This window comes from Piliocolobus tephrosceles, chromosome 8 (assembly GCF_002776525.5).
Source record: "Piliocolobus tephrosceles isolate RC106 chromosome 8, ASM277652v3, whole genome shotgun sequence".
In the NCBI taxonomy this organism is placed as follows: Eukaryota; Metazoa; Chordata; class Mammalia; order Primates; family Cercopithecidae; genus Piliocolobus; species Piliocolobus tephrosceles.
The window spans coordinates 69,210,099-69,235,639 of record NC_045441.1 but is presented as its reverse complement, the minus strand read 5'-3'; positions in this window follow the sequence as shown (position 1 = coordinate 69,235,639).

Sequence of the window (25,541 nt, the reverse complement as noted above, 5' to 3'; positions counted from 1 at the left end):
AGGATCCAGTTTCAGCTTTCTACTTATGGCTAGCCAATTTTCCCAGCACCATTTATTAAATAGGAAATCCTTTCCCCATTTCTTGTTTTTCTCAGGTTTGTCAAACATCAGATGTATGTAGATGTGTGGTTTTATTTCTGAGGGCTCTGTTCTGTTCTATTGGTCTATATCTCTGTTTTGGTACCAGTACCATGCTGTTTTGGTTACCGTAGCCTTCTGGTATAGTTTGAAGTCAGGTAGCGTGATGCCTCCAGCTTTGTTCTTTTGGCTTAGGACTGTTGTCGCAATATGGGGTCTTTTCCGGTTCCATATGAACTTTAAAGCAGTATTTTTCAAGTCTGTGAAGAATGTCATTGGTAGCTTAATGGGGATGGTATTCAATCTATAAATTACCTTGGGCAGTATGGCCATATTCACAATATTGATTCATCCTATCCATGAGCATGGTATGTTCTTCCATTTGTTTGTGTCCTCTTTTATTTCACCAAGCAGTGGTTTGTAGTTCTCCTTGAAGAGGTCCTTTACATCCCTTGTAAGTTGGATTTCTAGGTATTTTATTCTCTTTGAAGCAATTCTGAATGAGAGTTCATTCATGATTTGGCTCTCTGTTTCTCTGTTACTGCTGTATAAGAATACTTGTGATTTTTTCACATTGATTTTGTATCTTGAGACTTTGCTGAAGTTGCTTATGAGCTTAAGGAGATTTTGGGCTGAGATGATGGGGTTTTCTAAATATACAATCATGTCATCTGCAAACAGGGACAATATGACTTCTTCTTTTCCTAACTGAATACCCTTGATTTCTTTCTCTTGCCTGATTGCCCTAGCCAGAACTTCCAACACTATGTTGAATAGGAGTGGTGAGAGAGGGCATCCCTGTCTTGTGCCAGTTTTCAAAGGGAATGTTTCCAGTTTTTGCCCATTCAGTATGATATTGGCTGTGGGTTTGTCATAAATAGCTCTTATTATTTTGAGATACGTTTCATCAGTACCGAATTTATTGAGAGTTTTTAGCATGAAGGGCTGTTGAATTTTGTCAAAGGCCTTTTCTGTATCTATTGAGACAATCATTTGGTTTTTGTCTTTGGTTCTGTTTATATGCTAGATTACATTTATTGATTTGCATATGTTGAACCAGCCTTGCATCCCAGGGATGAAGCCCACTTGATCATGGTGGATAAGCTTTTTGATGTGCTCCTGGATTCAGTTTGCCAGTATTTTATTGAGGACTTTTGCATCGATGTTCATCAGGGATATTGGTCTAAAATTCTCTTTTTTTGTTCTGTCTCTGCCAGGCTTTGGTATCAGGATGATGTTGACCTCATAAAATGAGTTAGGGAGGATTCCCTCTTTTTCTATTGATTGGAATAGTTTCAGAAGGAATGATACCAGCTCCTCCTTATAACTCTGGTATAATTCGGCTGTGAATCCGTCTGGTCCTGGACTTTTTTTGGTTGGTAGGCTATTAATTATTGCCTCAATTTCAGAGCCTGCTATTGGTCTATTCAGGGATTCAACTTCTTCCTGGTTTAGTCTTGGAAGAGTGTAAGTATCCAGGAAATTATCCATTTCTTCAAGGTTTTCTAGTTTATTTGCATAGAGGTGTTTATAGTATTCTCTGATGGTAGTTTGTATTTCTGTGGGATCGGTGGTGATATCCCCTTTATCATTTTTTATTGCATCTATTTGATTCTTCTATCTTTTCTTCTTTATTAGTCTTGCTAGTGGTCTGTCAATTTTATTGATCTTTTCAAAAAACCTTCTCCTGGATTCATTGATTTTTTGGAGGGTTTTTGTGTCTCTATCTCCTTTAGTTCTACTCTGATCTTAGTTATTTCTTGCCTTCTGCTAGTTTTTGAATGTGTTTGCTCTTGCTTCTCTAGTTCTTTTAATTGTGATGTTAGAGTGTCAATTTTAGATCTTTCCTTCTTTCTCTTGTGGGCATTTAGTGCTACAAATTTCCCCCTATACACTGCTTTAAATGTGTGCCAGAGATTCTGGTATGTTGTATCTTTGTTCTCATTGGCTTCAAAGAACATCTTTATTTTTGCCTTCATTTCGTTATGTACCCAGTAATCACTCAGGAGCAGGTTGTTCAGTTTTCATGTAGTTGAGTGGTTTTGATTGAGTTTCTTAGTCCTGAGTTCTAGTTTGACTGCACTGTGGTCTGAGAGACAGTTTGTTGCAATGTCTGTTCTTTTTCATTTGCTGAGGAGTGCTTTACTTCCAACTATGTGGTCAATTTTGGAATAAGCACGATGCAGTGCTGAGAAGAATGTATATTCTGTTGATTTGGGGTGGAGAATTCTGTATATGTCTACTACGTTTGCTTGGTGCACAGTTGAATTCAGTTCCTGGATATCCTTGTTAACTTTCTGTCTCGTTGATCTGTCTAATGTTGACAGCGGGGTGTTAAAGTCTCCCATTACTATTGTATGGGAGTCTAAGTCTCTTTGTAAGTCTCTAAGGATTTGCTTTATGATTCTGGATGCTCCTGTATTGGGTGCATATATATTTAGGATAGTTAGTTCTTCCTGATGAATCAGTCACTTTACCATTATGTAATGGCCTTCTTTGTCTCTTTTGATCTTTGATGGTTTACAGTCTGTTTTATCAGAGACCAGGATTGCAATTCCTGCTTTTTTTTGTTTGTTTTTCATTTGCTGGGTAGATCTTCCTCCATCCCTTTATTTTGAACCTATGTTTGTCTGTGCATGTGAGATGGGTCTCCTGAATACAGCAAACTGATGGGACTTGACTCTTTATCCAATTTGCCAGTCTGTGTCTTTTAATTGTACCATTTATTCCATTTACATTTAAGGTTAATATTGTTCTTTGTGAACTTGATCATGTCATTAGCATATTAGCTGGTTATTTTGCTCATTAGTTGATGCAGTTCCTTCCTAGCATTGATGGTCTTTACATTTTGGCATGGTTTTGCAATGGGTGGTACTGGTTGTTCCTTTCCATGTTTAGTGCTTCCTTCAGGATCTCTTATAGGGCAGACCTGGTGGTGACAAAATGTCTAAGCATTTGCTTGTCTGTAAAGGATTTTCTTTCCCCCTCACTTATGAAACTTAGTTTGCCTGGATATGAAATTCTGGGTTGAAAATTCTTTTCTTTAAGAATGTTGAATATTGGCCCCCACTCTCTTCTGGCTTGGAGAGTTTCTGCCGAGAGATCTGCTGTTAGTCTGATGGGCTTCCCTTTGTGTGTAACCCGACCTTTCTCTCTGGCTGCCCTTAACATTTTTTCCTTCGTTTCAACTTTGGTGAATCTGGCAATTATGTGTCTTGGAGTTGCTCTTCTCAAGGAGTATCTTTGTGGTGTCCTCTGTATTTCCTGAATTTGAATGTTGGCTTGCCTTGCTAGGTTGGGGAAGCTCTCCTGGATGATATCCTGCAGAGTGTTTTCCAACTTGGTTCCATTTTCCCTGTCACTTTCAGGCACACCAGTCAGATGTAGCTTTGTTCTTTCCACATAAGCTCATATTTCCTGGAGGCTTTGTTCATCTATTTTTACTCTTTTTTCTCTACACTTCTCTTCTCACTTCATTTGATCTTCAATCACTGACACCCTTTCTTCCAGTTGATCAAGTCAGTTACTGAAGCTTGTGCATTTGTCACGTAGTTCTCATGTCATGGTTTTCATCTCTGTCAGTTCTCTGCATTGATTATTCTAGTTATCCATTCATCCATTCTTTATTCAAGGTTTTTAGTTTCTTTGCTCTGGGTATGTAGTTCCTCCTTTAGTTCTGAGGAGTTTGATCGACTAACGCCTTCTTTTCTCAACTCATGAAAGCCATTCTCTGTCCAGCTTTGTTCCATTGCTGGTGATGTGCTGCATTCCTTTGGAGGGGGAGATGTGCTCTGATTTTTTTAATTTCCAGCTTTTCTGCACTGCTTTTTCCCTATCTTTGTGGTTTTATCTGCCTTTGGTCTTTGATGAGGATGATGTACCATTGGGGTTTTGGTGTGGGTGTCCTTTCTGTTTATTAGTTTTCCTTCTAACAGTCAGGACCCTCACCTGCAGGTCTGTTGGAGTTTGCTTAAGGTCCACTCCAGACCCTGTTTGCCTGGGTATCAGCAGCGGAGGCTGCAGAAGATAGAATATTGCTGAACAGTAAGTGCTGCTCTCTGATTCTTGTTCTGGAAGCTTCGTCTCACAGGTGTACCGAGCCGTGTGAGGTGTGAGGTGTTGGTCTGCACCTAGTGGGGGATGTCTCACAGTTAGGCTACTCAGGGGTCAGGGACCCACTTAAACAGACAGTTTGTCCATTCTCAGATCTCCACCTCCATGCTGGGAGAACCACTGCTCTCTTCAAAGCTGTCAGACAGGGACATTTACATCTGCAGAGGTTTCTGCTGCTTTTTGTTTAGCTATGTCCTGTCCCCAGAGGTGGAGTCTGCAGAGGCAGGCAGGCCTCCTTGAGCTGTGGTGGGTTCCACCTAATTCGAGCTTCCCGGTGGCTTTGTTTACCTACTTAAGCCTCAGCAATGGTGGCCCCCCTCCCCCAGCCTTGCTGCCGCCTTGCAGTTTGATCTCAGACTGCTGTGCTAGCAATGAGCTAGGCTCCATGGGCGTGAGACCCTGTGGGCCAGGTGTGGGATATAATCTCCTGGTGTGCCATTTGCTAAGACCCTTGGTAAAGTGCAGTATTAGGATGGGAGTTACCCGATTTTCCAGGTGTTGTGTCTCTCAGTTTCCCTTGGCTAGGAAAAGAAATTCCCTTCCCCCTTGCACTTCCCAGGTGAGATGATGCCTCGCCCTGCTTCTGCTCTCGCTGTTTGGGCTGCACCCACTGACCAGCACCAACTGTCCGACATGCCTCAGTGAGATGAACCAGGCACCTCGGTTGAAAATGCAGAAATCACCCATCTTCTGTGTTGCTCACACTGGGAGCTGGAGGCTGGAGCTGTTCCTATTCAGCCATCTTGGGCACCCCCCTCCCAACTTTTTACATTTCTAAAAGTCACAGTCCACAATGCAGATGCAGAACACAGAAAAATGTATGAAAATAAAGCTGTGGCAAATATAAGGACTTCGCTGAAGATTTATTTCCTTTTTGAGATTTATGGAATCAAAACAGCAATTTATATGATTAAATTACTGAGTAACAAAAATGTTATGGGGGAAAGTTACAGAATATTTAACAAGTTACAGAATATATACTTCAAATAGTTCATTGGTTTGTGAAGGAAATAGTATTCAGCTGCATCACTATGTCTAATTAAAGATAACCTCAGAAGCAGGAGAATGGGGAAGCCACTGTATGTGTGTGTGTGTGTATGCATACATGTGTGTACATATGCATGTTTATATGTGTGCATAAGAGCACTAAAGCTGCCATTTTGAACTGATGGAGAAAGAATGATGATAATTATGCTGGCATAATTATTCTTTTCTCTCACAAGAATCCCAAGTTATCAAAAAGGTAAACACTAAATGAAGCCATAAACATATTGGGAAAAAACACAGATCAATTATTGTGAATATCTTTTCATGAAAATGGCCTTTCTAAGCATAATACAAGAGGCAAGTACTAAAGAAAAAACTAACAGATTTGAGTATGTAAAATTTTTAACATTTTTTACGAGAAAATCACCATAAGCAAAATTGAAAAGCAAATGACAAAATAGAGAAAATAGGGTGCAACACATATCACAGAACAATGTTTAACATTTTGAAAAGAACATTACAAATGAGAAAAACTTTACTGGTAATAAATGAATAAAGGAATAGGTCACAAATCATTAACATTAAGACCTAAAACGTGTTTCCATTCTTTGATTAACATGCTAGCTTTTAGGGTATAGGCTTAAGTGAAAAGCTACACCATTTTAAAAAGATGCTTCCTATGCAATTTTGTTAGCAACGTAACTGAAAATTTAAAACAACATAAATGGGTAATGACAGTAATGACAGTAAAAATACGATATATGCATGCAATTGGATCTTATTTGTTTTGAAAATTATGTTATGCGGTTTTAATTATGTTGTACAATTTCTAATTCAGCATGTCTGCCCTTGCCAAACCATTGTACTCAGTGATTAATTCAGGGATAATTCACAGGGATTGATTCAGACACAGTAATTGATTCAGGGATAGGCTCATGAAGAAAGCCCATGACAGAGAGACCCAGAGCTAGAAATACTGTTGAAACTCTCAAAAAGAAGCATTTTCTTTCCACTGGCATTGGTAATTGTAAAAATCATACAAGTTTGAAGCTAAGATGAGACTGCAGGAACAAACTCGACCCAGAAGGTACATAACAAGGTAAAGTGATGGATACAAAGGCAATGTTTCATTAGCACCTGTACCTAGCCATGCTGGAAATCTGGGGATGGTCCCATAAACCAATTCCTTCTTTCTTTCCTTTCTTCTTTCCTTCTTTTCTTCTTTTCTCCATCCCCTCCCTCCTTCTCCTTCTTTTCATCCTTGGTTTCTTCCTTCCTTCTTTTCCTCCTTCCTTGCTTTCTGCCCTCCTTTTCCTCCTTCCTTCCCTTATTCCTTTCTCTCCTTTCCTTCTTCCTTCCTTCCTTCTTTCTTTTCTTTTCTCTTTCTTTCTTTCTTTTCTTTATTTTTCTTTCTTTCTCTTTTTTCTTTTTCTTTCTCTTCTTCCTTCCTTCCTTCCTTCTTTCTTAGTTTTTCTTTCTTTCACTTTCCTTCCCTCTCTCTTTCTCACTCTCTTCCCCACATATTCTCTTTCCTTTTTTGACCACAAGTTGCATCCTTGAGACTTGATATGAAAACATTCTTGATGAATAAAAAGGGCTAAAATGTATTGTACTGAAGCTGGAAGCATTCCTGTTGAACATCAGCAGAAAACAAGAATGCCTTCTCTCACCAATCCTATTCTTGGAATTTCTGGCCAGGGCAATTCGGCAAGAGAAAGAAAGAAAGGGCATCCAAATAGGAAGAGAGTAAGTAAAACTGTCCCTGCTTGCAGATGACATAATCCTATATCTGTCCATAGTGGATCCATAGTTTCAGCCCCAAAGCTTCTTAAGCTGATAAACAACTTTAGCAAAGTCTCGGGATACAAAATCAGTGTGCAAAAATCACTAGCATTTCTATGCACCAACAACAGTCAAGCCAAGACCAAATCAGAAATGTAATCCTATTCACAACTGCCATAAAAGGAATAAAATACCTGGGAATATAGTTAACTAGAGAGAAAGATCTCTATGAGGAGAACTACAAAATACAGCTCATAGAAATCAGAGATGACACAAGCAAATGGAAAAAAACATTCTATGCTCATGAATAGGTAGAATTAATACCATTAAAATGGCATACTGCCCAAAGCAATTTATAGATTTAATGCTATTTCTATGAAACGATTATTAAATTTCTTCACAGAACTAGAAAAACACTATTTTAAAACTCATATGGAACCAAAAAGCCTGAATAGCCAAGGCAATACTGAGCAAAAAGAAAAAAGCTGGATGTATCATGCTACCTGACTTTAAACTATACTACAAGACTACAGTAACCAAAACAGCATTGTACAGGTACAAAACCAGTCATATAGACCAATGGAACAGAATAGAAGATCCCAGAAATAAGGCCACACATCTACAACTATCTGATATTTAGCAAATCTGCCAAAAACAAGCAACGGGGAAAGGATTCCCTATTCAATAAATGGTGCTGGGATAACTAGCTAGCCATATGCAGAAGATTGAAACTGGACTTCCTCCTTACACCATATTCAAAAGTCAACAAAAGATGGATTAAAGACTTAAATGTAAAACCCCAAACAATCAAAACCCTGGAAGACAACCTAGGCAATACCATTTAGGACACAGAAATGGGAAAAGATTTTATGACAAAGATGCCAAAAACGATTGCAACCAAAGCAAAACCTGACAAATGGGATCTAAATCACTTCTGCACAACAAAGGAAACTATTAACAGAGTGAGCAGACAACCTACAGAATGGGAAACAGTTTTGCGAACTATGCATCTAATGAAGATTGAATACCCAGCATGTATAAAGAGCTTAAACAAATGTGCAAAAAAAAAAAAAAAAAAAAAAAAAAGCTACATAAAAATTTTGCAAAGGATATGAACAGACACTTTTCAAAAGAAGAAACACATGTGGTCAACAATCATATGGCAAAAAGCTCAATATCACTGATCAGTAGAGAAATGCTAATCAAAACCACAATGAGATACCATCTCATAGCAGTCAGAATGGCTATTGTTAAAAAGGCAAATAACAGATGCTGATGAGGTAATCAAGAAAAAGAAACACTTATACACTGTTGGTGGGATTATAATTAGTTTAGCCATTGTGGAAGATAGTGTGGCATTTCCTCAGAGACATATAAACAGAAATACCATTTGACCCAGAAATCCCATTACTGGGGGGTATACATTCAAAAAAAATACAAATTGTTCTATTATAAAGACATATGCACATGTATGTTCATTGTAGCATTATTTACAATAGCAAAGACATGAATCAACCCAAATGCCTATCAATTGACTGGATGAAGAAAATATGGTGCATATATACCATGGAATACTATGCTGCCATAAAAAAAAAAAAAGGAAATCACATCCTTTCCAGGGACATGAATGGACCTGGAGGACATTATCCTTAGCAAATTAACACAGGAACAGAAAACTAATACTGCATATTCTCACTTATAAGTGGGAGCTAAATGATGAGAACACATGGACACATGGAGGGGAATAACACACACTGGGACCTATCGTAGGGTACAGGGCAGGAGGAGGGAGAGGATCAGGAAAAATACCTCAAAAATACCTCATAGGTACTAGACTTAACACTTGGGTAATGAAATAATCTGTATAACAACCCCCCCATGACAAAAGCTTACCTATATAACAAACCTGCACATGTACACCTGAACTTAAAAGTTAAAAAAAATGAAAAATAATAATGTATTCTCCTTGTTCTGATTTATCTCCTCCTTTCAGACCATCACCATCACTTTGCTTTCTAGTTTTTTTCAAGTATGGCATCAGTCACATTACCAACATTGTGCCTTTGTGAATTTCTAAGGCACCTCTATATTGGTTGCTGATTTTCAAATGTAATCAAATGTTTTTCAATCACATGGTGGACCTAGACATTTTGGATTTATAAAGGCATGGTAAGAATTTTTAATAGTCAATATTTGTTGACTATTAGTTAATAACTAATAGTTAATATTTGTTTATGTGATTTCTGAAAGTATTCTAAGAGCTTTGCCTAGATTATTTCATTCAGTCTTTAGCTAAACCCCTTGAGGAAGCAAAAATTATATCACTCATCTTACATGAGGAAACTGAGGCATAGAAAGCTTAAATAGCTTGCTTGATGTCACATATCTCAGAAATAGTATAACCAGGACTGTAACTCATGGTAGCTGCCTATGAGGTGCTTACAATATCATTGGGATATATAATATATTGTGAACAAGGCATAAAGATGTGTATATTTAAGACTTAGAAGTAGTTAATGAAGCTAATAAAGGAAATTAGAGGTATGGAAAACATCATGGAAAAACAGGAAAATTACAGACATTATAGGGCACATTTGTGAATTATAATTTTCTCCTCATAGCTAGAATGTGATATTAGTGAGGAAGTGGCAAATGAGGAGGCTACATAAATGAGCTGGGGATGCAGGTGGGGATAGAGGCAAAATCAAGTGACTGCTATGAAGACTGATACTGCAGTATGATCAAGGCTCACCTACCTGACTATGAAACTACAATCTGTTTTTGGAAAGTGGTCATACTGCTGGTGTCCCTCCTTCAACAGTGCAGAACCTGAAACTGAAGAAGCTACTTTATTCACTGTGTAGGATAGTCATGAGTATGGCAAAAAATGTAGAGCCTCCATTCAAGCTTGGGTCCCTGGATAGCTCAGACAACTAAAACAGAACACTGTCTACCCAAAGATGCCAAGTAGAAAAGATATAACCTTTTTTCTTATGTAAGCTATAGTGTTTGCAGCCTTTTTGGTAGAAGCTTCTTAGCTTATACTCTAATTTATAGAAGGACTAATCATATTTCTATTAATAGTGTCATTTGGGAGATTCATTTGTTAGACTAAAGTTCAATTAAAAATATCAGTACAAAAGCTTTGGTATCAGTTATTAACATATATAAACAAATACTTGATTATTATAATTTCTAGGATGATAAATATGTGGGAAGTATTGAGAATGCTTTTAAGAAAAAAATTAAATGGAATGTTTTGTAAATATATATGATTATCATGAGTAACCTATTTTTTAATATATCTTCATTCCACTTTCAAGAGCAACTTAATGAGAATAGAAATTCAAGAGCAATGCAAAATAAACAAATACATAGATAAGTCCAATCATAGACCATCTAAGTGAGTAAAAGGGGATATATAGGGAGACTTCAAAAATTTGTGGAAAAAAAATGGAATTAAAAGAAAATAAAAAATATAAACTTTACTTGTCAACAAATGCTCCATCAAGATCAAGACAGTTTTGTAAAAAATAATATCAGCTATTTATTCCATCCTTAAAACACTGGAATTTTTTCTGGGAATTTAACCTCATTAAGGCAGTCTTTTTTACCTTATTAACTGAATGAAAAGGGGTGCCTTTAATGATTTTTTTAAGATTAGGAGACAAAAAGAAGCTAAAAGGAGCCAAATCACTGCTTTAAGGTGGATGCAAATGATTTACAGTCAACAAAATTGCCCTTGTTTGATGAGAGGAATGAGCAGGAACATTGTCATGATAGAGAAGGACTCTCTGGTAAAACTTTTCTAGGCATTTTTCTGCTAAAGCTTTGGTTTTCTCAAAACACTCATAATAAGTTTGGTTCTCAAAATAATAAGTACATAAGAACATTATTGTTCTTTGGTCTTCCAGAAAGTCAACAAGCAAAATGCCTTGAGCATCCCAAAAAACTGTTGCTATGACCTTTGCTCTTGACTGGCCCACTTTTGCTTTGATTGAACAGCTTTCACCTCTTGGTAGCCATTGTTTTGATTGTGCTTTGTCTTCAGGATTATACTGATAAATCCATGTTTCTTCTCCTGTCACAATTCTTCAAAGAAATGCTTCAGGATATTTATCTCACTTGTTTAAATTTTCTAATGAAAGCTCTGCTTTTGTCTGCAGTCGACTTGGGTGCAAGAGTTTTGATACTCATCTAGTGGAACGTTTGCTCAAGTTTAATGTGTTAGAATCATGTAAGTTGAACCAATTGATATGTCCATGATGTTGGCTACTGTTTTTGCTGTTGTTGATCCTCTTCAGTCAGATCCTTTGCAATCATATTGCAAATGATATGGTTGACCTACTGCTGTGGGCTTCACCTTCAACATTGTGTTGTCCCTTCTTAAAAGGAGTCATCAATTTGTAAACTGATGATTTACTTGTGCCACTGTACCCATAAACTTCCATCCAAGTTTCACTATAAATTTAATGTATTTTTCTTGCTTCAATTTTAGCAGAATTTATATTGCTCTAATAGAAGCTGTTATCAAACTAATGTCTTATCATTCCATCATTCTTAGTGCCTTAGTGAGAAATTTAACCCAGCTGCCGAAATTTACATAAATAATGAAGGAACTGAATGTTAATCACCAAGACAATGGGAAAAAAATGTCTCCAGGGCATGTCAGTTGCAGCAGCCCCTACCATCACAGACCCAGAGGCTGAGGAGGAAAAGGTGCTTTTGTGGGCCAGGCTCATGGTCCCTGTGCTGTGTACAGCCCAGGGACTTGGTGCCCTGCATCCCAGCCACTCCAGCTGCACTGAAAGGGACCAACATAGAGCTCGGGCCGTGGTTTCAGAGGGTGCAAGCCTCAAGCCTTGGCAACTTCCAGGTCGTGTTGAGCCTGCAAGTGCATAGAAGTCAAGAACTGAGATTTGGGAACCTCTGCCTAGATTTCAGAAGATGTATGGAAATGCCTGAATGCCCACGCTGTACAAATACTGTAAACTAGTACCAGTAGAGTGGGGTGCTGCTGAAAAGATACCTGAAAATGTGAAAGCAACTTTGGAACTGGGTAACAGGCAGAGGTTGGAACAGTTTGGAGGGCTCAGAAGAAGATAGGAATATGTGGGAAAGTTTCGAACTTCCTAAAGACTGGTTGAATGGCTTTGACCAAAATGCTGATAATGACATGGACAATGACATCCAGGCTGAGATCATCTCAGATGGAGATGAGGTTGTCATGGAGAACCTCTGCTAGGACAGTACAGAAGGAAAATGTGGGGTGGAAGCCCCCACACAGAGTCCCTACTGGGGCACTGCCTAGTGTAGTTGTGAAAAGAGGGTCACTGTCCTCCTGGCCCCAGAATGATAGATCCACTGACAGCTTGCACCCTGTGCCTGGAAAAGCCACAGACACTCAACACTAGCCCATGAAAGCAGCCAGGAAGGAGACTGTATCCTGCAAAGCCACAGAGGTGGAGCTGACCAAGACCATGGGAACTCACCTCTTGCGTCAGTGGGACCCAGATATGAGACATGGGTTCAAAGATCATTTTGGAGCTTTAAGATTTGACTGACCTGCTATATTTCAGACTTGCATGGGGCCTGTAACTCCTCCACTTTGGCCAATTTCTCCAATTCAGGATGGCTGTATTTACCTAATTCCTGTACCCCCATTGTATCTAGGAAGTAATTAAATTATTTTGGATTTTATAGGCTCATAGGTAGAAGGACTTGCCATGTCTTGGATGAGACTTTTGACTGGGGACTTTTGATTTAATGCTGAAGTGAGTTAAGACTCTGAGGGACTATTGGGAAGGCATGATTGGTTTTGAAATGTGAAGACATGAAATGTGGGAGGGTCCAGGGGCAGAATGATATGGTTTAGCTATGTGCCTCCATTCAAATCTCTTCTGGTAGTTCTCATGATTCTCATTTGTTGGAGTAACCTGGTGGGTGGTAATTGAATCATGGGGGCATGTCTTTCCTGTGCTGCTCTCATGATAATGAATAAGTCTCATGAGATATGATGGTTTTAAAAAGGGGAGTTTCCCTGTACAAGTTCTCTTCTCTTGTCTGGCCCCAATTGAGACGTGTCTTTCACCTGCTGCCATGATTGTGAGGTCTCCCCAGCCACATAGAACTGTAAGTCCAATAAACCTCTTTCTTTTGTAAATCGCCCAGTCTTGAGTATGTCTTTATCAGAAGTTTGAAAATTGACTAATACAAAGGCTAACAGGTAAAAATTAACCAGTATTGCTCAAACTTTTTTTCATGTTGAGAACTATCTTTTCAACGGAGCAGTTCACTTTTTTTTCAAAGACATTTTGTAGTAGTTATTTTTTTACCATCTAATATCAAGAGGTCTTGAAGCTTAAAGTTAAGATTTTATAGTTTAAAAAAAGCCCCCAAAATCAGAATGGATGATCCCAGATAATGATATGAGTCAGTTCCACTAGAAAGACACTAAATTTAAATACTGTCATGAAAAGTATCCAAGTGTAAAAGCACTCTTCAGTTTCAGTAAGAAGTTTAGTTACACTGATGACTGTTCTTCCAGTAAATTTCCAAAATAGATGTTTTTTTCAATGTTTTGAAAGTACCTACCCAGTGCTAGAATAGCTTGGTGATTTTGAAACCAATCTGGCAATTGTACTACTATACATAGGTGCATGACACGCATGTAACACAGCCCTATGACCCAACACTGAAATATATTCTCCTCTAAAAGCACAGGAATAACTATTCACAAGCTTAGCCTTTACAAGAATTTTTGTTTTACTCTAGGAAATTATAAAACATGGGGATCATTTGACTTATAAAATTGTATTTATCCCTTTGCTTTTCATTTCAGGATATATCTTTAATAAAAACAAAAAATTAATTATGGGGATTCAGATCAGCACAATGAGTGAATAAACAAAGAATTAACATGTGAGTAATCTTAATGGAATTAAAATAGGTATATTTTATTGATTAATGACAAGGCCACAATTAAAGTGTGACGATTCTCTGCAAATATTGGGATGGTTCCCAAGGAAGGGTAAGTTCTGTTGCCTACCTTGAGCAAACCTATATTTGGACAATATCATCAAAATATAATAGAAGATTATTCTAAAAGGTACCACATTTTTAAAAATGTGAAATAGTAATAATTTGAAAAGATAGGGAAATCTGGTTAAGAATTAAAATTATACTAGGTGGAGCATTAAATAACAAACATATTCATTTTCCTATGACTATAGTTTTAACTCTCATCGTAATAATTTCAACTATAAACTCTCATTATCTGAATATGAATCTATCACCAGGATCTTTTTATAATAAAGAAACTTCTGTGAATTTAAAAGAATTTTGTCACATGAAATTTAGAGATAAACTAAAGAATTTTAAATGGAAATATTCTACAGAAAAAATATTAAGAATTTTATTTTTGAAAGTGGAATCCATTTTTGACACTATAATTCATTACTGATGACAAATGAACAATAATTAAATTAGTGATAAATCACCAACTGACTTATCTTTGAGTCATCTAGAATATGTCAATTAATTTTTTTAATCTTCAACAAAAATGAAACTTTGAAAGAGTATGCAGGAGTCTATACTTTTGAATAACTACATTTTAAGACATGTTGCAATAAAGTATTTACATGTGTGGGAGAATAAAAATGGTGAATATCACCTACCATATATTAGGCTTTGATCTTGAGCGCTTCACAGATGTAACACATTTTGTGCTCTCAGCAACCTTAATAGATAGCTGCTTATTACTATAACTTTATATACGAGCACATTGAGGCAAAGGAAAATTGAGTAACTTTCTAAAAGATACAGGAAGAGTCACAGTGAGGATTTATATCTTACAACTGGGTTCTGGTTCCTAAATGCTCAACCCACTATACCAAACTGTCTCTCAACAGAATAACTAGAGCCAAATTTATTTTGGACTACCATCAAAATTGAATTCCCATTTAAGTAATTAGATTAAAAACTTTCTGTGAGAAAATGATGATATTAGATTCATATTACCCTTTGTCTTTCTGAATATCATCCATAGCCAATGAGAAAAATTATACACAGAAAAACTAGCCTTGCTAAATTCAAGCTGTAGAATAGGTAAAAGGACACAAACAAGACTGTGACTTCTGTGACACAAAACAAAAATTCCATATATGTGGTGGCAGTAATTGAATGCTGATTTATTTTGGATGTTTGTCCCCTCCAAAATTCATGTTTAAATGTAATATCTAATGTTAGGGGTGGGGCCTGTTGGGAAGTGATTGGGTCATGGGGCTGGATCAATGGCTTAGTGCTGTCTTAATGACAGTGAGTGAGTTCTCTCTTTGAGTTTATGTGAGATCTGGTCACTTACAAATGTATGGCACCTCCCTCCTTGCTCTCTTGCTCCTGTTCTCACCATATGATGTGCCTGCTCCTGCTTTGCTTTCCACTGTGAGTAAAAACTCTCTGAGGCCTCCCCAGAAGCAGAGCAGAGCCGATGTTGGCACCATGCTTATACAGCCTGTAGAATGATCAGCCAATTAAACCTCTTTATAAATTATCCAATCTCAGGTATTTCTTTACAATAATTAAAGAAAATTGGTAATGAAGAGTGGGGCATCGCTATAAAGGTAGCTGAAAATGAGAAAACAGCTTTGGAACTGGGTAATGGGCAGATGTTGGAAGAGTTTGGAGGGCTCAGAAGAAGACAGGAAGATGATGGAAAGTTTATAATTTCTTAGAGACTGGTTAAATGGTTATGACCAAAATGCTGATAGAGATATGGATAGTGAAAGCCAGGCTGATGAGGTTTCAGATGGAAATGTAAACTTTATAGGGAACCAGAGCAAAGGTCACTCTTGTTATACCCTAACAAAGAACTTAACTGAAATGTGTCCCTGTTCTAGGGATCTGTGGAAGTTTGAAGTTAAGAGTGATGACTTAAGGTACCTGGCAGAAGAAATTTCTAAGCAGCAAAGCTTAGATGTGGCCTGGTTGCTTCTAACAGCCTTCAGTGGAAGAGCAAAGAAATTACTTAAAGTTGTAACTTATATTTAAAAGGAATCACAGCTTAAAGTTTAGAATATCTGCAGCTTAGCCATGCAGTAGAAGAGAAAAGCCAATTTTCAAGGGAAGAATTCAAGCATGTTGCAGAGTAACCACTTGCTAGAGAGATTTGCATGACTAAAAGGGAGCCAAATGCTAATATCTAAGACGAGGGGGAAAAGGCCTTAAAGGCACTTCAGAGATTTTTGAGGCAGTCCCCTCCCATCATCGGCCCTGAGGCCTAGAATGAAAGAAATGGTTTCAGGAACAGGCCCAAGGTCCTGCTGCCCTGAACAGCCTCAAGACACTGCTCCCCACATCTAGGCTTCTCCAGCTCCAGCCTTAGCTCAAAGGGACCCATACACAGCTTGGGCTGCCCTTCTGGAAGGTGTAAGTCATAAGCCTTGGTGGTTTCCACATGGTCTTAAACCTGCAGGTGTACCAAATGAAAGCATAAAGGAGACTTAGCAGCTTCCCCATAGATTTCAAAGACTGTTATGAGAATGCTTGGATGCCCAGGTAGAAGCTTGCCACAGGGATGTATCCCCACAGAGAAGCTCTACTAGGGCAATGCCAAGGGGAAATGCAATGTTGAAGCCCCCAAAAATTGACCTCACTGGGGCACTGCCTAGTGAAGCTGTGAGAATGGGCCTGCATCCCTCCAGACACAAGAATAGCAGACCCACCAGCAGTTTGTAAATTGTACCGGGAGTCCTTGGGTTCTCACCCCTTGTACCAGTGTGCCCTGGATGCACAGTATAAAGTCAAAGGTGATTATTTGGGAGCTTTAAGATTTAATGATCACTTTGTTGGATTTCAGGCTTGTGTGTGGTCTGTTGCCTCTTTCTTTTGACCAATATCTCCCTTTTAAGATGGGAATATATACCCAGTGTCTATATTCCCATTGAATCTTGGAAGTAAACAGCAGGCTCATAGGTGAGAGGAATTCATCCTCAGATGAGGCTTGGGACTTTGAGTTTTCAAGTGAGTTGATGCTAGAACTAGTCAGAACTTTGGGAAACTATTGAAAATGGATGATTATATTTTGCGATGTGAAAAGGACATGTGTCTTGAGGAGCCAGGGGTGGAATAATGTCATTTGGATGTTTGTTCCCTCCAAATTTCATATCTAAGTGTAATCTTCAATGTTAGAAGGGAGATCTGGGATGAGGTGCTTGAGTCGTGGGATTGGATCTCTCATAAATGGCTTAGTGCTGTCCTCATGACAGTGAGTGAGTTCTCTCTCTGAGTTCACATGAGATCTGGTTATTTAAAAGTGTGTGACATCTCTCCCCTTACTTTTTTGCTCCAGTTCTCACCATGTGACATACCTGCTCCCACTTTGCCTTCTGCCATGAGTAAAAGGTCCCTGAGGCCTCCCCAGAAGTGGAACAGAGGCTGTTGCCCTGCTTGTACAACCTGCAGAACAATGAGTCAATTAAATTTATTTTCTTTATAAATTACCCAGCCTTAGATATTTCTTAAGATAAGCAACACAAGAATGTTTTAATATGGATGCATAGGCTGGGGATGGCTTCAAACAGAAGCCATATTTGAAACCACTATTCTAGACCTATATCAGTGCAGAAAGACTTTTAGTGTGTGCAAAACTATAATTGCATATCTCCAGTGGTTTATGACATGGCTACACAAATATTTACGTACACATACACACACACACACACACACACACAGAGATACATATATATATATGTCTCCATCCCTAGATGATTCACATATATTTCAGTTAGTCTCAAATATTCCCTTCACCCTCTAGGATTAAAAAGAAAAAAGCCACTTCTTTAACAGACAGATATCGTTATGGAAGATGAAGAACACTCACTACAAAACATTGCCAAGTAAACTAGCCTCCAGTAGCTGCCATAACACATCTCCAGAAAGTGATTGCTTTAAGAAAGAAAAAATGTATTATCTCAGATCTGGAGGCTAAACGTTCAAAATCAAGGTGTTGGCAGGTCCATGCACCATTGGAAGGTTCTTCAGGGTGCAATATCTTTCTGGAGAAAGATATTCCCTTGTTTCTTCCTAGCTTCTGGTGATTGCAGTCGATTCTTCACATTTCTTGGCTTGCAGCTGTATCACTCCAACTTCCGCCTTGACTGGCACATAGATTTTCTTGATGTGTCCATGTATTTACATAGCCTTCTTATAAGGATTCTGGTCATTGCATTTAGAGGCCACCTTAAATCTTTATAATCTCTTTTTAATTTAACTTATTACATGTACAAAGACCCTGTTTCCCAGTGAACTCATATTCTGAGATTCTGGGTGGACATGAATTTTTCAGGGACATTATTCAATCCACGATACCAAGGAATAGATGAAAATTTTGGCCAAAAATTTCAAGAAGTTATAAAATTGAATAAATATATTACTTCCAAGAGCACCAAGTAAAGATACAAAAAAACTGGGGGAAGAGATGACAAGAAAACATAAGATAAATACAAACTGAAAGAAATCAGGGAGGATGTGACATTAAAATTAAAACAACAGAAATTTAGGCAGAATTAGAATGATTCTGACAGAAATAAACAGGAAGTTCCGAAGGAAGAAAATAAAAGTGGAACATAATTAATATTTACAGGTATATGAATAAATAGAGTCCTAAAATACCAGTCTATTTCTATATTTAGGTAGACAAATTTGATTTTAGAGAAAAAAAATTGGCTAGAACGGACAGCATGGAAATATATCCTGCCTATTAAAGTTATCAGTAATTAGACAAACTATCATTTGTGCTTCTAGACAGAAGACTAAATAACTTGGAAGGAGAACGTTTTTTAGCAGTCTCAGATACTTTCACAATGTCCAAAGACAGTGGAGAAATTTCCACAAATTCCTGACTGAAACAAGGTATGAGCCAATAATTTGCACACAGGCAACATGGAAGAGTTTTAAATATGTAAGTGTTGGGAAGACAAAACATTTCCATTTGATCCTCAAGTAATAATTAGGAGCTAACTGATTTGTATTTGTTTTCCAAACATTTTCTAGCCATTTTCACATCTAGAAAATATTGAGAGTGTATTACCAATGAGTAACACTTTATCACCCAAGAGACAATGGATGGATGTGGAATTAAATGTTCATTGAAATGATTCCATTTATTACTGTATTTGCCTAGGCAAACATGATTATACCCCCTGTGAAAACAACTATAATTTAGCATATATCTATAACAGTTACTTGTTTACATACTTAGGCTTCCTCTCTACTTTATTAGAACCTCCTTGAAGGCAGGGACTATATTACAGTAGTTTTTCCTTTATCATGCACAGTGTGTGTGTGTGTGTGTGTGTGTGTGTGTGTGTGTGTGTGTGTGTATATGTATAATAGATCTTTATGAATATTTTTTGAGCTCAATTATTTTTACCAATAGGCAAAGATAATTGCTGGAAGAAGAAACATTTGCTATTTCACTCAAAACAGATTTAAAATAATTTGACAAAAGGAAAATAGAAAGGAGAAGTAAAGTACTCAATTTTGGTCTAGGCAAACTGCCCAGTTCTAATTAGGCCATGGGCACATGGGCCTCCCCTTATTTTCATATCTCCTTTAAAGCCCTGGAGATAACAGAACAGTGATCACGGCAGCCAAACAAACCATATGGGAACCAGTAGACCACAACTTAATTAGCACTGCAAATTTATGCCAGTGGTGTCAGCTTCTATTTTTATATTACTTCATCTTCAGAATCTTAAAGTTTCAGTTAAATTTATCATTTTGCCTTTGTATTTCTCTTTCCTTAAAATATATGTTAAATACAATTACAATGATATTTATCAAACAAATGTATTTAAAATAGAAGTTTAATTTATTATCTATTTAAAGCTTACTTACAAAAAAGCTATCTGGCTGAATAACAATAATGATAATAATCATTTCTAAATCTATTCACTTCACAAGATGCATACCTAAAACAAAATGATCCAACATGGTAAATATTTCAGAAAGGAAGAATGTATATAATGAATGAAAACAAATATTAAATGCAGATGTGCTTCCGGGAAGGAGGGCACTTGGTGATCTTGAGCTTTGAACTGGCAAACCAAAGAATGTATTTTTGTATGGAACCTTAAAGTAGATAATAACAAAGGATTTGTTTTTAAATCTCACCTTCTAAAACTTAATCATTAATATATTTTAAATTTTATTTACTATCAAAATTTAATTTCGTACTTAACCAAACCACAGTGACTTATTTAAACAAGGCATCTGTTATATAATCTGATAATAAATATCAAAATTAAAATGTTAAATAAAGCCTTGACTCTTTAATTTTTATATCACAGTGCATCCTCTTTACAGCATTTTAGGGAGATTTAATATATCTTGTTGAATAATTTCACCATTTACTTGACAGATACGTGATTGATTCAGTGGTAGATTTAGAACCAAAACTGTAGTCAACTGAGTCTCAGTTTAGTGCTCTCTTCCTAGACTAGAAGGCAAGTGAAATGTCAAAGAACTAGATTCGTTTTACTTTGTGCCATTATTAACATCTAAATTTCATTAGTTAAAAACACCAGAATAAAGCATTGAGATAAAATTCCTAAAACTTATTTAAAATCCATATTAATAAACATTACCTTAATATGTCCATAGCTGACAATTTAATTTACACACACTCAAAAACAAGGTAATCATAAATACTTTCATTTTTCCTAACTTTACTACTATGTTGTAATGAAAAAATAATTTGGCACTCCACAGAGAGCAGATAAATTCAATCAGTAGTTAATACTTTGGAATTTGTAGTCTTCTAATTAAGTTAAAAAATATAATAAAATAAATAATAAGATTTTGTCTTTTTTTTTTTCCCCTCAAATTCTTTGTTGTACCATCTGGCCTGAAATGCTCACAAACATTGCTGTCTGGACAGAGATATGACCAATTATGCAGAGACGAAATCCCAAACATTAACAGTCTTCAATAATTTATTGCTACTACTCGAGTCTGCCATTGTTATCTTTTACTTTTAATGAGTTACTTATCTCATTAATCATCTCGACGGTTTTAAACCTAGTTTTAAATATTTTATGTATTTTTATATAAAGACAGTATTTTAAAAAGGTATTATAAAAGGTCTTCAGGAAAAAAACACAAAAAATTCCATAAAATTACTTAATATGGTAAAAAGAAACTGGACATTGGTAGCACTGAAACAATGCTGCTAGATTTATATAATAAATTTTGTTATTACAAAATAAATTATTTTAAACAAATTAATAAGCATAGAACTGATTTAATATCACAAAATTATTTTTTTCCTTTGATTTTACTTAGTGTATCTTTAAAATCCCCCATGACATCATAATAATGATTATGAATACCTAATAAGCAAGCAATTAGTATTATAATAGAGTGTTATAATAGAATTCATCAACTTTGATGTTTTGAAATGAAATAATATTAAATGAAATGCAAATTAAGCTATTGCAATATCTACAGAAAATAGCTATTCAGTTTTAAATATAGGGCCTCTGGAACCTAAGTATATAAAATTCTAGACTTGTCCATTTCAAATAAATTTTTAAAAACTTATCTAACAGCATGCTGTGATTTTTATTGATCAGGTACTACTAGAGTTAATCACATGTTTATTCTGTGTCTTAATTTCACTTTTGACACCTCATCCTTCAACGCACAAATCGCTGGAGTGAATGATACCAGCAATATCTTCCTTTGCTCAAGGAAGAAACCTTTGCAAATGGGCCCCAATGGCCCATACAATATTTTATCACAGACAATGAAAAGCATTAAAGAGGATCAGAATGACAAATTTTTTTCCCAGCAGATCCGTAGGTACTTAGACAGAAGTTTTAATGACCAAATAACAAACATAAAGTCCACAATTGCTTCAACAAGCGGGCCCTAGTGGATAATGTACTTCTAAATATAAACTGATAGTGTGATACAGGAATGACTATTTTGAATTATATTTTGTACTCTTCTTTCATTTATTTGACTTAATTGCTTTGGTATCACTTTTTAAATCAAACAGGGCACATTATCGATGGAAAGTTTACTAGAAGTGAGTAGGAAAGGCAAAAGTAATAGATTTTCAGCTTACACACATAAAACACAATTAATGTAAACCTGTTAAAGGTGGCAATAACGTAGCAGTTTATTATCATTTCTAAAGTTCAAAATGAGCTATTTGAAATCTAAAAAAAATAGCTGTCATATTTTGTAAAGAAATCTGCAATTTAAAAAAATGGATGTGCTTCTTAGCAGGAACTAACAGGGAATTACCTTGAAAATTAAAATCTTTTCATTAAGAAATTAATTTGCTTTCTGGCCACTCTCTGGAAAATAAAAATTGGGATGAATTTCTTAACACAGATAATAAGTTAAATTAGCAAACTGGCTTTGATGGTTATTTTAAAAAAGATTATTTAGCTTCAACCTCTAGTCAATCTAGAAATTAGATTTGTCACTCAAGAAGGAATTTGTTCTTTCATTGGGAAAGACATTACCCAAGCCTTTTCTTCCTTTGCATTCTGTCTGTGGAACAGCATGATCATTGTCAAGTTTTCTATTAACTCTGGATGCTAGTAACATCCAGTTCTACATTCCCCCACCTCTTTCCTCCAGGGCTCATCATATGGGCTATGATGGCGAATAAAATCATAATTGATTTTAAGTGTTTAATAAATATGATAAAATTAATAAATGCTAGCTGTTCATGATAATCTTCACCATCATCTACTAGTACCAAATGTATAATAAATGAATGAATGAATATTTTGGTATTATTTTTCATACACGGACCTGCATCATTAGTCTGCTCTTTGAGGCTACTTCAAAAGAAAAGCAAATGGAACAGGAAGAATGACTAAAACATAAGAGAACAGCTAGAGTTGTAAACAAAGATACCTCACTCATGATATATTTCAACACTTTTCATAGTAAAAGGGAAAATAGTATTGAAGTGCACCTCTAAATTCTCCTTCATAGTTGTCAATGTTGGAATTGAAAGATTTAATTCAAAACTACCTTGGATAGTGATAAATTGCAGTAATGTATTTCCTTATGGGTGTTTAAATACATTTAATTTTTAAGTGTTTTTAAAAATATAGATATAATATAATGTATAAGATTTAATGATGAATATATGAAATAGAGCAATGGTTAGTCATTAAATAGAAATATAAAATTTCTAAGATTTAATGATGAATTATAAGATATGTCAAAGCATTTAAGTTGTCCATAGACCTCTTTATCATATAATTTACTTGTCAGGGAAACTGTTCAGATAGATAAAATATTTTTGAATCCAGGAGGTATTAACTATAAGCTATACTGTGCTCACTAAAGAACTATATCATAGTATTATTTTTAGTTTTCAAATTGCATAACAATGAATTTACACCTAGAAGCTAGCAATTCACTAAAAACTTTTGTGTGGATATTGATGACAAATCTTTACTTTAGGACAGACTATTTTCTTTTAATAATACATTGAAAATCTGCAGTCAATTCTTAAACTAATTGAAGTATTCACACAATGTTAAATGCATGGAAAGCAAGCAGTTCTAAGAGAGAAGTTTATAGAAACAGACTTCTTGAAATGATCACTGATATCTCTTGAAGAACAGTTTCAATGAATATTAGTTTCAACATACACATTAAGCCAGCTTTTGTTACAGCTAAAAGTTTGTTCCGACCCTGTTTGCCTGGGTATCAGCAGCAGAGGTTGCAGAAGATACAATATTGCTGAACAGCGAGTGTACCTGTCTGATTCTTACTTTGGAAGCTTCCTCTCAGGGGTGTACTCCACCCTGCGAGGTGTGGGGTGTCAGACTGCCCCTACTGGGGGATGTCTCCCAGTTAGGCTACTCAGGGGTCAGGGACCCACTTGAGCAGGCAGTCTGTCCGTTCTCAGATCTCAACCTCCATGTTGAGAGATCCACTGCTCTCTTCAAAGCTGTCAGACAGAGTCGTTCGGGTCTGCACAGGCCTCTGCTCCTTCCCCTGTTGTTTTTTTAGCTGTGCCCTGTCCCCAGAGGTGGAGTCTACAGAGACAGGCAGGTTTCCTTGAGCTGCTGTGAGCTCCACCCAGTTCGAGCTTCCCAGTGGCTTTGTTTACCTACTTAAGCCTCAGCAATGGCCGGTGCCCCTCCCCCAGCCTCGCTGCTGCCTTGTGGTTAGATCGCAGACTGCTGTGCTAGCAATGAGGGAGGCTCTGTGGCTGTGGGACCCTCCCGGCCAGGTGTGGGTATGGTCTCCTGGTGTGCCCGTTTCCTTAAAGCGCATTATTGGGGTGGGAATTACCTGATTTTCCAGGTGTTGTGTGTTTCAGTTCACCTGGCTAGGAAAAGGGATTCCCTTCCCCCTTGAGCTTCTCAGGTGAGGCAATGCCTCGCCTTCCTTCAGCTCTCGCTGGTCGGGCTGCAGCAGCTGACCAGCACCGATTGTCCGGCACTCCCCAGTGAGATGACCCCAGTACCTCAGTTGAAAATGCAGAAATCACCGGTCTTCTGTGTCGCTCACGCCAGGAGTTGGAGACTGGAGCTGTTCCTATTCAGCCATCTTGCTCCGCCCTTGAACCTCTGCTGCTGATACCCAGGCAAACAGGGTCTGGAGTGGACCTCAAGCATTTTCCAACAGACCTACAGCTGAGAGTCCTGACTATTAGAAGGAAAACTATCAAACAGGAAGAACACCTATACCATCAGTACATCACCATCATCAAAGACCAGAAGCAGATAAAACCACAAAGATGGGGAATAAGCAGGGCAGAAAAGCCAGAAATTCAAAAAATAAGAGCGCATCTCCCCCTGCAAAGGAGTGCAGCTCATCACCAGCAACGGATCAAAGCTGGTCAGAGAATGACTTTGACGAGATGAGAGAAGAAGGCTTCAGTCCATCAAACTTCTCAGAGCTAAAGGAGGAATTACGTACCCAGCGCAAAGAAACTAAAAATCTTGAAAAAAGAGTGGAAGAATTGATAGCTAGAATAATTAATGCAGAGAAAGTCATAAATGAAATGACAGAGATGAAAACCATGACACGAGAAATACGTGACAAATCCACAAGCTTCAGTAACCGACTTGATCAACTGGAAGAAAGAGTATCAGCGATTGAAGATCAAATGAATGAAATGAAGTGAGAAGAGAAACCAAAAGAAAAAAGAAGAAAAAGAAATGAACAAAGCCTTCAAGAAGTATGGGATTATGTAAAAAGACCAAATCTACTTCTGATTGGGGTGCCTGAAAGTGAGGGGGAAAATGGAACCAAGTTGGAAAATACTCTACAGGATATCATCCAGGAGAACTTCCCCAACCTAGTAGGGCAGGCCAACATTCAAATTCAGGAAATACAGAGAACACCACAAAGATACTCCTCCAGAAGAGCAACTCCAAGACACATAATTGCCAGATTCACCAAAGTTGAAATGAAGGAAAAAATCTTAAGGGCAGCCAGAGAGAAAGGTCGGGTTACCCACAAAGGGAAGCCCATCAGACTAACAGAAGACCTCTCGGCAGAAACTCTACAAGCCAGAAGAGAGTGGGGGCCAA